The sequence below is a fragment of the Nannospalax galili genome, unplaced genomic scaffold, assembly GCF_000622305.1.
Source record: "Nannospalax galili isolate Female #2095 unplaced genomic scaffold, S.galili_v1.0 scaffold674, whole genome shotgun sequence".
Lineage (NCBI taxonomy): Eukaryota > Metazoa > Chordata > Mammalia > Rodentia > Spalacidae > Nannospalax > Nannospalax galili.
Window position 1 is genome coordinate 955,960 of NW_008335202.1, and position 13,781 is coordinate 969,740.

A 13,781-nucleotide genomic window follows, 5' to 3' on the forward strand; every position below is an offset into this window, starting at 1 on the left:
TTTCTCCCCAAGGCAAACCATAGAGACTAGAATTTCTCTTCCCCAAAGCACATTACAGAAACTCTAATCTTGCACCTTTTTCTCTTGGAGCTAGCCGTTAAGAGATTCTGGGGACACTAACTTGACTTGCTAGACCTTAGCACAAATAAGAAAATGCATGAATTCCAATGGGGGATGCCTGTGGGACAGTGCCAGTGGGGAAGGGGGTATAAAGATGATTAAAATGTTCTATATGTTTCCTGCTGTTCTCTCTCAGGCTCTTTCTTTCCCTTTACCCTTCTGGTTCCTTTTCATTATTCTGGTTCCTGTAGTTATGTCTGGATACATACTCACTTATAAAGATTTGGTGCTAGGATCCACATGAGGGAGAACATACGTCATTTGTTTTTCTGAGTTTGTGTTACTTTACTTAGTATAACAGTTTCTAGTTCCATTCACTTACCTGAAGATTTCATGACTTCATCTTTCTTTACTGCTGAGTAGAACTCCATCATATAAATGCACCACATTTTCATTATCCACTCATCAGTTGAGGGACATGCATGTTGCTTCCATCTCTTAGCTATTGTGAAAAGAGCAGCAACAAACATGGATGTGCAAGTGTCTCTGTAGTGTGATGAATTCTCTGGGTATATGCCAAGGAGCGGTATAACTGGGTCAAATAGTAGAAATACACAAAAATTCAATTAAAAAATTCAGTGAATGAATGAATGAATGAAAAAGAGAAAGAAAGAAAGAAAGAAAGAAAGAAAGAAAGAAAGAAAGAAAGAAAGAAAGAAAGAAAGAAAGAAAGAAAGAAAGAAAGAAAGAAAGAAAGAAAGAAAGAAAGAAAGAAAAAAAGTTAGTTCTCTGAGCCAGGCATGGTGGTATAGTGGTGCACACCTTTAATCCCAGTACTTGGAAGGCAGAAGCAGGCAGATCTCAGTGAGATTGAGGCCAGCCTGGTCATAGGGCTCTCCCAGAAGAGAGAAAGAGAGGAGGGAGGGAAGGAAAAGAAAGAAGGAAGAAAGAAATTCTCTGACCCTGTCTCTGGGAGGGAAGGCGGGAGGGAGGGAGGGAGGGAGGGAGGGAGTTAATGAGTGCTCTGGCCTACCCTTGTCTGGTAGCAGCTCATAAGGCCCTCTCCATCCAAAGGAGTCATGACTCATAACCTGGAGGGAGGAGCACTACAGAGCCAACAAGAGCACAGGCCTTGTTGGTTTTCCCCACTGTCTTTTCTTTTGTCCAATCACATTTCGCCACCATTGTCCATGCTTCCATGGTACCTATGCAATGAACTTTCCATAAAAACTCAGGACAGAGTTAAGGAGGCTTCTGCATATTTGAGCACAAAGGTTTCTCTAGATTGGCTTAGCCTGAGGCAGGGAAACTGCACTCCCTCTTCTGTAGCCTTGGTAATACCCATTATCACATGCCAGTAAACATGTTTCTCTATGTTCTGTAAGTGCAAGTTTAGAGGTTTGTCACCAATATGTGGGAGGAGGGGTGACCTTGGGGATTGAGTGCTCAACCTGAGGGATCTGATACTAACTACAGATAGCATCAGGACTGATTTGGATTAGAGGGCTCCCAGCTAGTGACCACTACAAAATTGATTTCTTACTTGCTCATGTCAGAAGGGCAGAGGGTACATTGTCGGGGTGGGGTGGGTGCAAAAAGAAGCTGCTGGAGGTAGTTTGTGGATTCTGCTGTTAACCTTTAAGTAATAAGTAAACACGGTGAGTAATCTTGTCAGCTTGCTGCAGACAGGTAACTACTGCTTGCAGCTAGCATTTGCATGTTCACTCTTTTAATTCTTAAAATTGGTGTGTAGTTTTCGTCTGGTCACTGGGTCACTAACAGTGGTCCAGGGTTACCACAAGATATAAAATCGCAAACCAAGATTTTGTTTTGTTTTAGGTTTTTGGTTTTGTTTTGTAAAAGCTGAGATAGCTTCTAAAATTTTGGGTATTTGAAGACCTTACCAGTATATCATAGCAACAAACTGACTTTTGAAAATAATTATAAATAAAATTTGGATGTATTGACACTACTAATGGAAACTGCAAATTTTATTGTATTTCTAAAACAACTGTTTCACTAAATACTATCTAGTGTTGATAGTATTGTGTTTTTCCCATTTTCAAAATGCCCCTTGGCTATTTGTATTCTGGACTTACTCAAAGTTATTGTCACACGAGTCTTAAATTTGAAGGAAATACTTTTTAAGGTTTTTTTAATAATCCTTGGCCTGAATAGACCAAAAATATGTTTGTCTTTTAATAACTGTAGGAATTTGACATTTATACACTTCCTGTTCTGTGTTCTCTTTTGAGTTTTGGTTTCCTCATCCCATTGTTTCCACCAGAAGAGTAGGGACAGAGCGTTTCACCTCACAAGCCTCCTCTCCCTCGTTGTCAACCACTGGCTTTGAACACTGCAGGAATGAAAGCTAACAGTGAAATTTAAGGCTCTGAAATTATCTTTGGCTACCACTATTGTCTTTTTTAAAAATATTTTTTATTATTCTTATTTTATGTGTTTGTGTGTATTGCCTGCATGTATGTGAGTGCACCTGTGTTGTACAGTGCCATGGAGGTCAGAAGAGGGCTTCGGATTCCCCTGGAACTGGAGTTAAGGACGGTGTGTCACCATCATGTGGGTGCTGGGAATCGAACCCAGGTCCTCCGCAAGAGCAGTCAGTGCTCTTAAACTACTGAGCCATCTGTTGCCCTTTTTTTTTTTTCTGGTCTTCAGGTTGTATAGCCCCAGCTGGCCTGGAACTTACAGAGATCTGCTTGCCTCTGCCTCCCAAGTGCTGGAATTAAAGGTGTGCATCACCATGCCCCCTATTGCCTTTTGATATAATCTTTGTATTAGATGTGTTGAGTAGTTATTAACCTCTTCCCTTATTTTACATAACTCAATGCATTTTAGTTCTTTGATGGTTATCATACATGACCCGTAATTGGGAACAGAGTACTAGGCTTTGGGCTTCAGATGCTATTGGATGACATTCCTAGCTATTGGGTTGGTGGAATCTAGTAGTCTATTAATACATTCCAAAAGATTTTACCTGATAGTCACAAGTGTGTGAAGTCACAGGCGGACAAGAAATGGCTGTTATTGAACCTAAGACTAACCTGGGATCATTGAGCTCAGGACCCGCAACATTCCAGCTTTCCCTAGAAGTTCTAACCAAATCAGCCTTGTACAATCTTTAACGCACATATGTTTTTTTTCTGGGAACTTCGTGTTGCAGTACTAGGAAGGGAGCCGAAAGCCTTGTGTGTCTAGGCAAGCGCTTTACCGCTGAGCTACATCCCCAAGCCCTTAATATCTTATGCTAATTTCATCTTTGTCAGGTTTTTTTGGGGGGGGAGTTATCAAGTATTTCCCTCATGTGCTTCAATTTTAGTATCTTACTGAAAATAAGCATATTCTGTTTGAAAGATCTTACTTCTTAGATATGTTAAGCTTTTTTGACTCTGTTGAGAATGAGAAGAGACTGAAGTATAAAGAGGGAAGAAAACATGAACAGTCTGTCCAGTAATTGCTCTCTTTTACTTAGCTTTTTCTTTCTCTTACCTCCTTTACAAGCCCCTTCCTTCCTCTCCCCCTTTTGTTTTGTGGCTCTCCTTTGGTAATATGTCCTCCTCACATTGCCAGAGAATGAGAGTACTGGAAGAGGTTTAGGAGGCTTGAGGCATCAAACTGAGCAGCACAGAGGAAAACAAAGCCCACTCTACTACTGGCACTTCTTCTGTCCCACTGTTATCTTAGAGTAGCTCACCCCCAGAAGACTTCTCCCAGGATCTATCTCCCTGAATGCTACCACAGATAATTGAAATTCTCAAGCAACAAGGGCTCAGCCTCTCCTCACAAAGGACAGCTAAGCATCTTTTAACTCTGGCCAAGTGCAAGAGTTAGCCTGGATCATTTCAAATGCTGTTTCTGGAAAGTCAAAGGTATTTCCTGGTAATTTACTAGGTAGGTGTATTTAATTTTTCTGTAAGTCAAATCCATTAAGGAGTATACCTCTCATGAAGATACAGACAACCCTTTCACCTAGTAACCAGAGAAAAGGACTGTGTGTGAAAACATGAAAATAGAAAGAAATGAAAGTTGAACTTCAAAGAGCAAAGCTCATTTAAAAAGATTTGGGAGGAGAATATATATGCCACATATCTTTGTACATATAGCTTAGTGGCTGAGAGTTTGGGAATTTTGTCTCCAAATTCAAAGCTATGGAATTTAATTAACATCTTGTTCTCTGTGCTGGCATTGAAGTCTTAGACTCAAGCCATCCTTTTGCTTCTGCCTCATGAGTAACATGGATCATAGATGTGCCTCCATGCCTGGCTCCAGTATATTGCTTTTTGGTTCTATATTCTGTATCACACATGGAATCATTTGGAAAACACTAGAAATTGAGCATTATTTATGACATAAGACATATGAAAAATTGCTCATAAACTAATGTTTCTGAATTTTCATATGCATATCCACATCTAAAGTCTAAACTAGAAAGTTTTTTTTAATCATGATAGGTACCTTTAAATCTAAGGAAAACATACCTAAGCACAGTTTACTGTGTTTTATCTCTGCACATAGTCTTTCCTTTGCTTGCTTATTCTTATTTACTCCCAGTTTGTAAAAGATATTGTCTGTCTTGTTTTGTGTGGTTTGTATAAATACCTGACTGTGTTTCAGTGATTGCCATTTAATAATTTCAAATAGCAGTCACTGTGTGTGAGCTTTTGTCTGAATCCAGATTTCTTGAGGAGTTTCTTCACTTAGGGGACTGCTTCTCTTTAGTATCTATGTATTTTTCCAAGAGTCCGCACCCCAAATCTTGGACACTGTAAATCACAGGTGATATTATTTTCATCTAGTTAGTGGGTTTTTAAAAAAATATTTTATTATTTTTATTTTATGTGTATGAGTGTTATGCCTGCATGTAGGTAAGTGCACCCATGTCACAATGCCCTCGGAGGTCAGGAGGAGAGGCTGTCGGATCCCCTGGAACTGAAGTTATAGACAGTTGTTAGCTGCCATGTGGGTGCTGGGATTTAAACCCACGTCTTCTGTAAGAACAACCAGTGTTCTTAACTCCTGAGCTATCTCTCCCACTTCTCAGATTTTCTTTAATAAGAAAACTTGGGGGCTGGAGAGATGGTTCTGCAGGTAAAAGCAGCACTGTTGCAGAGGACCCAACTTTGGTTCCCAGCTCCTGTATCACGCAGCCCACAACCACCTATAATTCCAGCTTTCTACTGGCCTTTACAGACATACACATGTGTCATATATTTACACAGACATATGCACATACACATAAATATAAATAAAATATTTCTAAAAAGAAAGACAGAAAATTGTCCCTGGTCGCCTCAAACCACTATTATGCTAGAAAAAAATACAATCCAGTACAACTTCTATGTTATACTGGTTTTATTCCTCAGTGTATACAATTCAATTTATATTAAAGGAACAATATCAATAAAGAATAATTTCTTCACATTTTATTTTTTTTCTTTTTTAGTCAGCTTACTAGCTATAAAATAAGATTTTATTTATCATGAACTATCCATTCTAAATATATTTTTTTTCCCAAAGAAGAAACTATTTTTTACTCTTATTCACAAAAGAATTACCTTTTTATACTTACACTAACTTATAAAGTCACAGAATTGATCATAACAGCTTTTTATTAGACAGTGGTTTGCGGCCTTGCATAAAACAGGCCCCAGCTGCCCTAGAGAAATTACTTTAGATTCTCTGTATAAAAAACATCAGCATGTTTTGAAAGCTCCTGAGCTGATTCATATGTACCACAGGGTTGAGAATCACTGCCTGGAAATAAAAATAACTAAAGGTATTCATTAGAGTGTCATTTTTAGTAAGGTTGCATTTAGACATCATTACGGAAGTCAGTGCTAGTCAGATTGCTGGCAAAGCGCAGTGCTTATTGTCACATGAGTAATTAACATGTGCCGTGTAGCCTAACTGAACCACCTAGAGATGAGACAAGACTCACATCACTTTTTTGACTTATTTTTCAAAGAGTGACTGTAAAATAGAGGAAAGGTAATTGTCTGATATGGTAGGGTGAAATCTGTTGTGTCTTCTTTATATTGTCGGGCATTATTTTGCTCTCTGATCTTTCATTCTCTTTATTCTTTTCAGACAGGGCCTTGTATATTCCAGAGTGGCCTTGAATTCCCAGTGTAGCTAAGGATGACTTTGAACTTCTGATCTTCCTGCCTCCACCTTCAAAGTGCTTGTATTACTTGTATGCACCATCTCCAGTTTATGGGGTGCTAGAGCTGAAACCCAGGGCACCATCATGCTAGATATGCACTCTACCAACTGAGTTCTATCTATCCCCAGTTCCTCAAGGTGTCTTTCTGATAGGGTCAGATATTTGTAGAAGATTGTGTTGTTATGGATATAGGATTTATGATATTAAACTTGTAGAAAATTATATCATGGAAATAGGATTTATGATACTGAACTTCGCTGGAAATACATGGTAATTGTCAATACATGAATAAACCTAAAAAATACATATATATATTTTTTTTAGTGTTCTAAACATGACTGAAGAAAGCTTTAAAAGACTGCTTATATCTGTATAAAAACAGTCCATATCCTAACAGGTCCAAGTTATATGAAGAAAATGGATTTGTTTAAAATGTCCTACAGTAAGACCAAACTACCTGCTGCAGCAGGCTAGCATGTAAATGGAACTCAGGAAAGGAGTCCTGTGGCTCCCTTGCTGGCTATGCCTCCCTGTTCTGTTCTCTCCTCTTGTGAGTTGACAATCTGAGTTGTGCTGATAGAGTCATGAACAGCCACCCTGGTGGGAAAAGTATGGATTCCCTGAGGACAGTCCAGCTCTGATTTTCCCTTTGCCTAAACATGGACTGGAAGGTATTGGTTTTGAGAGAAATATTCATAATATTGTAGTAATACAATGAGTGCCAGCTAAGACACTGCCTAACTTCAACAAAATTTCTATTTCATAAGATCAGAACTGAAAGGTTATTGTTTTTCATCCTAAAATCCTTTAGAGCCTTAGTATTATAAGGCTACTTTGTTATAAAGAAGGCTGTTATAAGAAGTCTGACTATTTCAACAATTAAACCCCTTAAACCCCTTAGAAAGAATATCAGCTCTGTAACCAATACTGAATAGTCCAGTGAGTATTATGGTCTAGTTCTACTGCACCAAAAACAGACTGCCTTCTCAAGAAGTTAGATTAAATTAATAATTGCTAACTTTAACCTCTCAATAACAGATTAAAATGAATTGGTACAAATTTTCTTAAATTTAGAATTGGTACATTTGCTGTTTAAGAGTAAAAATGTGTTTGCCAAAACAATAGAGACTATACCTTATGGTTTTTCTCTATTGAGAAATATACTCAACACAAATAATTAATTTGAAAACAACACTTGACTTAATTCTAAATTATTAATATATTTAGGACATAAGCCAGAGAAATGTACAGTTGCCATAAAACAGAATGCCTTCCCTTGGTAGAAAGACAAAAGGAACTAATTCATAGGTTTTTATATAGAGATATATTTTCTTTTGAGAAATCCAGATGTTCTAAAACAATTTACATCAGTAATATATAGCGCTTTAAAAAATCTATTAGTTGTTACTGTGGGGTTTTTTTTTTTATTTTTTTAGTTTTTTAGTTTTATGCATATGAGTATATTACCTGCATGTATGTAAGTGCACCCGTGTTGTGCAATACCCTCAGAGGGCTTTGGATCCCCTGGAACTGGAATTATGGATAGCTGTTAGCCTCCCTGTGGGTGCTGGGAATCAAACCCAGGTCCTCTGCAAGAGCAGTCAATGCTCCTAACTGCTGAGCCATCTCTCTCCAGGATTTTTAGTACCTAAAAGTCATTCTTTATCTGTTGTGTAAAAACAACTCATTGTACAAAAAGTTATTCATATTAATGAATCAAGACATCAAGCACTAAAATAAAAATATGGCTTAGTCATTTAATTTTACAAACAGATAAATTAGTCCCACAACTCAGAAATTTATGATCCATCAAAACAACTAATTATGCTTAATAGAGAGCATCAGATGGGTAATTTACAATTTTCTAACTGCCAACCCATTTCATTAAAATATTGACTAGACTGATAATTCTAAAGTAATTCCCTGTCAAATTAAATCAATTAAATTGTGTTAAACCTTACCTCTGTGGATGTCTTATGAAACTCCCACCAGGACCATACTGTTTAGGAAGCGTAAATACAGCAGCCAGTTAACCAATCCAATCTTTCTCATCAGCTTCTTCTCTTCCTTTCCTTTTACAGAGTTGAGTAAATATGTGCAATCACCACATTCCATTCTTGCCAAAAAGCCATTTGTTTTTTTCACTGTCTTTTGTTACGTTGACCCTCCAGTATTGTTGACGATAAGTTATTCTGATAAATGAAATTTGCCATTAGTTAAGATTTTAATGTATTTTTTATTTTCAATTTTACCATTGAAAAGTAATTCTGCATTCTACTCATAAAAAGGGAGATTTAAAATTTTTTATTTATTTTATGTGTATGAGTGGTTTGCCTATATGAATATATGTGCACCTGTGTTGTGCAAAGCCCATGGAGATGAGAGGAGGGCATCCGATCTGGGAAAATAGCCACAGCTCTTAACCACTGAGCCATCTCTCCAGCCCCAAAAATACTTTTCTTTTTTTTTTTTTTGAGACAGGGAGACCTTATCTCCCTATAGGCCCAACTGGTCTGGTACTCACTATGTAGACCAGGCTGGTCTCCATCTTACAGAGATCTGCCTGCCTCTGCCTCTGCCTCTGCCTCCTGAGTGCTGGAATTAAAGGCATGCACCACCATCCCCAGCTAAAAGAAAGGGGCGGGGGGTTAAAAGCCAGATGTGGTGGTTCATGCCTATAATCTCAGCACATTGGAGGTGAAGGCAAAGGATCAGAGAGTTCAAGACCAGCCTTGGCCCCATAGTAAGTCTGAGGCCAGCCTACAATACATGGTACTTATTTTGTCTGTTTGTTTGTTCATTTGTTTAGTTTTTAAAGCTTTATTTGGGTTGTTTTTTTTTTTAATGTGTATTAGTGTTTTGTCTGCCCATATGTAAGAGGGCATAAGATCCCCTAGAACTGGAATTACTGATGGTTGTGAGCTGCCATGTGGGTGCTGGGAACTGAACCCTGGTCCTCACAGGAGCAGCAAGTGTTCTTAACTACTGAACCATCTTCAACCTTGAGGCCTTTACTAAATTAAAAAAAGAAGTAGAGGTGAAATAAAAGTCAAGAACTTGATACTCATAACTATTTAAAATGTAATGTAGATCCAGCCTTGAATTCCTCATAGCCCCAGCACCCTGGTCCTGGCCCTATTAAAGGAAGAACTGGTAGTCTTATTAATTTAAATGCTTTTTGAAGTATTTTTAAAAGTTTAGAGTAAGAGCAGCAGAGGAAATATCTTTGATGTGAAAGAATATTTAATGTAATTATATAACAGAACATGATCCTTCGTCCCCTTTCACAGTCTAAGTCTCTCACTGACAGTAAGCATTCCAGTTGGGGAAAATGTTTCTAAGGAACTGAACATACTTATGGGTTATATTTTCAAGCATGTTTTTAACAGTAGAAATCATATGTGACCAAAATATTTATCATATTCATAAGAGAATTTTTAAAAATAAATTTCTCTTCCTAGGATTTATTTCCTCTGAAATGTCCTCGGTTTGTAACATTTCCAACAGTTGTACTGTTCCCATTATTGCCTCTCTTGCATTATTTAAGTACGCACAACTGGTTCCTCTTTATGGAGTGAATTAAGGCAAGAAGGTATCATTGTATAATCAAGAAACATACATAATCTATTGCTGCATTGATTACCTTTCTTGTTGCTGTGACCAAATATCTGTCAAGAAGCAACTTAAGGAAGGGAGGGAGGGCTACTTTGTCCCACAGTTTGAGGGGTCAATTCATTGTGGCAGGGACAGCATGGTGGCAGGAGTAGCTGGGCCCATGGCAGTGTGAGCATGAGGTTGCTCCCTCAGATCTGGGTAGATCAGGAAGCAAAGAGGAAGGGGAATGCCAGTGCATAGCTGGCTTTCTCCTTTTTATCTTTATCACTTCAGGACCTCCACCCTTGGAACAGTGCCACCCACATTTAGGCTGAGTCTCCCCCTGCAGTTCATCCTTTCTAGAAACACCCTCATAGACACACCCAGAAGTGTGTCTCAGTAATAGCCTAGGCGTTACTTTATCCAATAAGGTTGACAATCAAAATTAGCCATAACAGAAGCCAATAAGTGAAACCAATATACCATTTGGTTTTCTGCTTTTGTAACCAAAGTTTCCTAAGAAAAATTCCTAATCACAATATTTTCACCCTTAGTTTTAAAATCTAAAATGTAGCACAGAAGGAAAACAGGCCAACATTTGAGACTGGGATTCTGTTTACTTGGTTAGTGTAGTAATGGACCTTGGTCAGTGTTGTCTAAGCTAACCCTGCAGTCCATTCATAATGGGGACAGAAAAGAGGTCCACCTCTACCCCACTAAATAATTTGCACTTGAGAGCATTTTTTTTTGGTAGCATTTAAACATACTGAGTGCTCTCTAGACAAAAAGAATAGATCTACAAATAACCAACTTCCCAGCTCATCCTAGCAGAATTTGGTGGGTAGATGGACAGTGCTTTGGGAATGTATAAGAAATGTATGGATATTTCTAAAAAGGTTAGCCATTCATTGGTAGCTTTGATGTTATAACAAGATTGTTGCCCTCAGACTCTCCGTGACTTATCTTTGCCTACAATGATACCTCAATAGAAATGATCAAATAATAAAGTTGGCCCCAAACTTCCCATATAAATTAGTATCTCTTTCTGTTATCTCTAATGTTACAGAAAATTAGTTATAGCAATATTATTAGTAAATTGCTTTATTTATGTAAATACAACATTTTACTTCCAGAAACAAAAATCCAAAGGTTAACTTAAATGGCGTCAATTTCAGGCAATTTGTGGTAAACAGATTTTTTTTTTTTTAAGATAATCTTACCAAGGGATTTTTGCCTGTAGTTTCCATATTATATGATTACTGCAAATCTGTCTTCCTGCTTTCTCCCTCTGCTCTGACTGCAGCATGAGATCATTCTAAAGCTATGCTTCATAGTGGCACTTATTTTGTTAAATATAATTGCTTGAAATCACAATATAAGACTGCTATGATTTGGAATCAAAGTGACCCCCCCCCAAAAAAAAAGATTTATCTGTTAAAATCTTGCTATAATGCAAGAAGTGTTTTTAAATAAGGCTTTTGGGAAGTGATTCAATCATGACAACTTTAAAAAAATATATTTTTTTTGATGGAAGAGGGGAACACAGGGTGCATGTGGAGAACAGGACAGCTTTCCAGAGGTGGTTCTTTCTTTTCACTGTGTGGGTTCTGGGAATCAAACTTAGGTCATTAGACCTGATGAGATTTAAAGTAATTTTTAAATTTATTCTTTAACAATTTCATGCATAGGTAATGATTTTGCTCATACCCACCCTCATTCCCTCTATTGTTCCCCTCCCCCTGCCCCTGGAACGCTTCTTCCCAACATGCTACCCTCCTTTCATGTCTTTTTATGTCTGTATGTATATGAATATGTATATACATCTAACCCACATCATTTAATTAGGGCTGCTCACGTGTGTGTGGGTGTTGGGTTATTTGCTAGATTATGGATAACTTATCAGTGGGTCCTTTGAAGAAAAATGACACTCTCCCTCTCCCAGCAGCCACTAATTGCCTCTAGTTTCTCAGGAATGGGTGGGGCCTCATGAGTCCCTCCCTAATTTATACTAGAATGTTGATTGGCTTGATCTTGTGCAGGACTTCTGTGACAGTTGCTGTGAGTCCATGCATGTAGCAGCCATGACATATCTAGAAGTCCCTGTTCATCTACCAGATTCTGCCAGGGTGGGTTGAGAAGTTGGTTATATGGAGAGCTGCCCTTTGTATCTAGAAAGCTCTTAGTGTGTTCAGATACGCCTACAAAACTGCTCTCAGGAGCAAGCTGTTTATTAGAACAGAGGCAGACCTCCTTTCTGTCCACATTATGGACTACAAGGTTACCTGTGTTTCACAGCATTCCTCCCCATACTCCAGCTCATGCATTCTTTTCATCACCTATTCAGCAATGTTCCCTAAGGGAAGAAAGGAATGATATAAATGTCCTATTTAATAGCTGTTTGTTTGTTTTATCAATTCATAGATTTGTAATCTGACAGCATTTTGGGGAAGTGATGGAAATTTGGATGTGGGGCCTAGTTGGGGAAATAGATTACTTGAAGCTTGCCCTGGAAAGACATACCTTGTATCCTAACCCTTTCTCTCTCCCCATCTTCCTTCCCCTCTCCTTCTCCCCTCTCCCTCTTCCTCCCCCTCTCCCTCTGCTTCTTAGGTACCTTGAAGCGAGCAGCTCTGCCCCACTATTCCTACTCCACCACAGGTGTTCTACCTGGCTACAGGCCTAGTGAGGGGGCTATGATGGTTAGTTTTCATTATTGATTGACACAATGTAGAATAACCTGGGAAAGGAGTCTCAAGGAGGAATTTTCTGGATTTGGTTGGCCTGAGAGCATGCCCGTGAGAGATTTTGAGCTAGTGAATGTGAACAGTGCCATTTCATAGCTGGCTCCTAGCCTGAATGAAAAAGGAAGCTGAGCACTGCATGCATCGATTCCTTGCCCTCTGCTCTTGACTATGGATGAGGTATGACTAGCTGCATCAATTTCCTGCCATCTTGACTTCCCTGCAGTGATGGACTGTAACCTAGGATTGTACACCAAATAAACCTTTCTCCTGTAAGTTTTTTTGGTCAGGATATTTTATCATAACAACAGGAAATGAAACTAGATGCCAGGTGTCCATGGACTGAAACCTCAGGAATCACAGACCAAAATGAATCTTTCCTTCTTATGTGTCTCTCTCTGTTGTCATAGCAACAAAGAGCTAACATAATACTGTTTATTCACTTACATATCATAAATAAAAATGGCAAGCCGAGTAATAGAAAAATATACTGTAGAAAACAAGATTCATGTTTACTAAACTTTGAAGTTCCCCAGAACCTTTTAAGAATCTGTTAAACCAAAAGGCCTTTAAAATTACATATATACAAAAATTTTGAATACAATTGCACATTGAAGTCTACAGATCTCAGAATGTATGAATCATTTCAGTGCCTATTAACCTTAAGAACTTTTAAACTAATATCTGGCATCTAATATGATTGCCAGCAGCTACATAGTGACTTAAATTAATTAAAAGTAAATAAATAAGGAATTCAATTCCCCAGTTTCACTAGCTACATGTCAGTGCTTAGCTAGCCAGGTGTCTAGTAGCCTCCATTATTAGATGAGTAGATAAATAACATTTTCTTCATCACAGAAGGAGTTTTGAATAGCAATAAATGATGTGGTTCTAAAATAATCTGTTCAAGAATTTTACCTTAAAGCTGATCCTAGTAGCTCAGGCCTATAATCCCAGCACTTGAAAGACTGAGGCAGGACGAGTACCATGAGATCAAAACCCAGACTGGGCTACATAGTGAGCTACAGACCAGCCTATGCTATCAAGACCCTAGCTCAAAAAACACACAAATCAGAGTCTTACTTTTATGCATGTGTGTGTGTGTGTGTGTGTGTGTCTGTGTCTGTGTGTCTGTGTGTGTCTGTTTGGTAGAACTGTATAATTTGAAAACCAAAAGCATAAATAGCATATGTTATAAAAAAAAA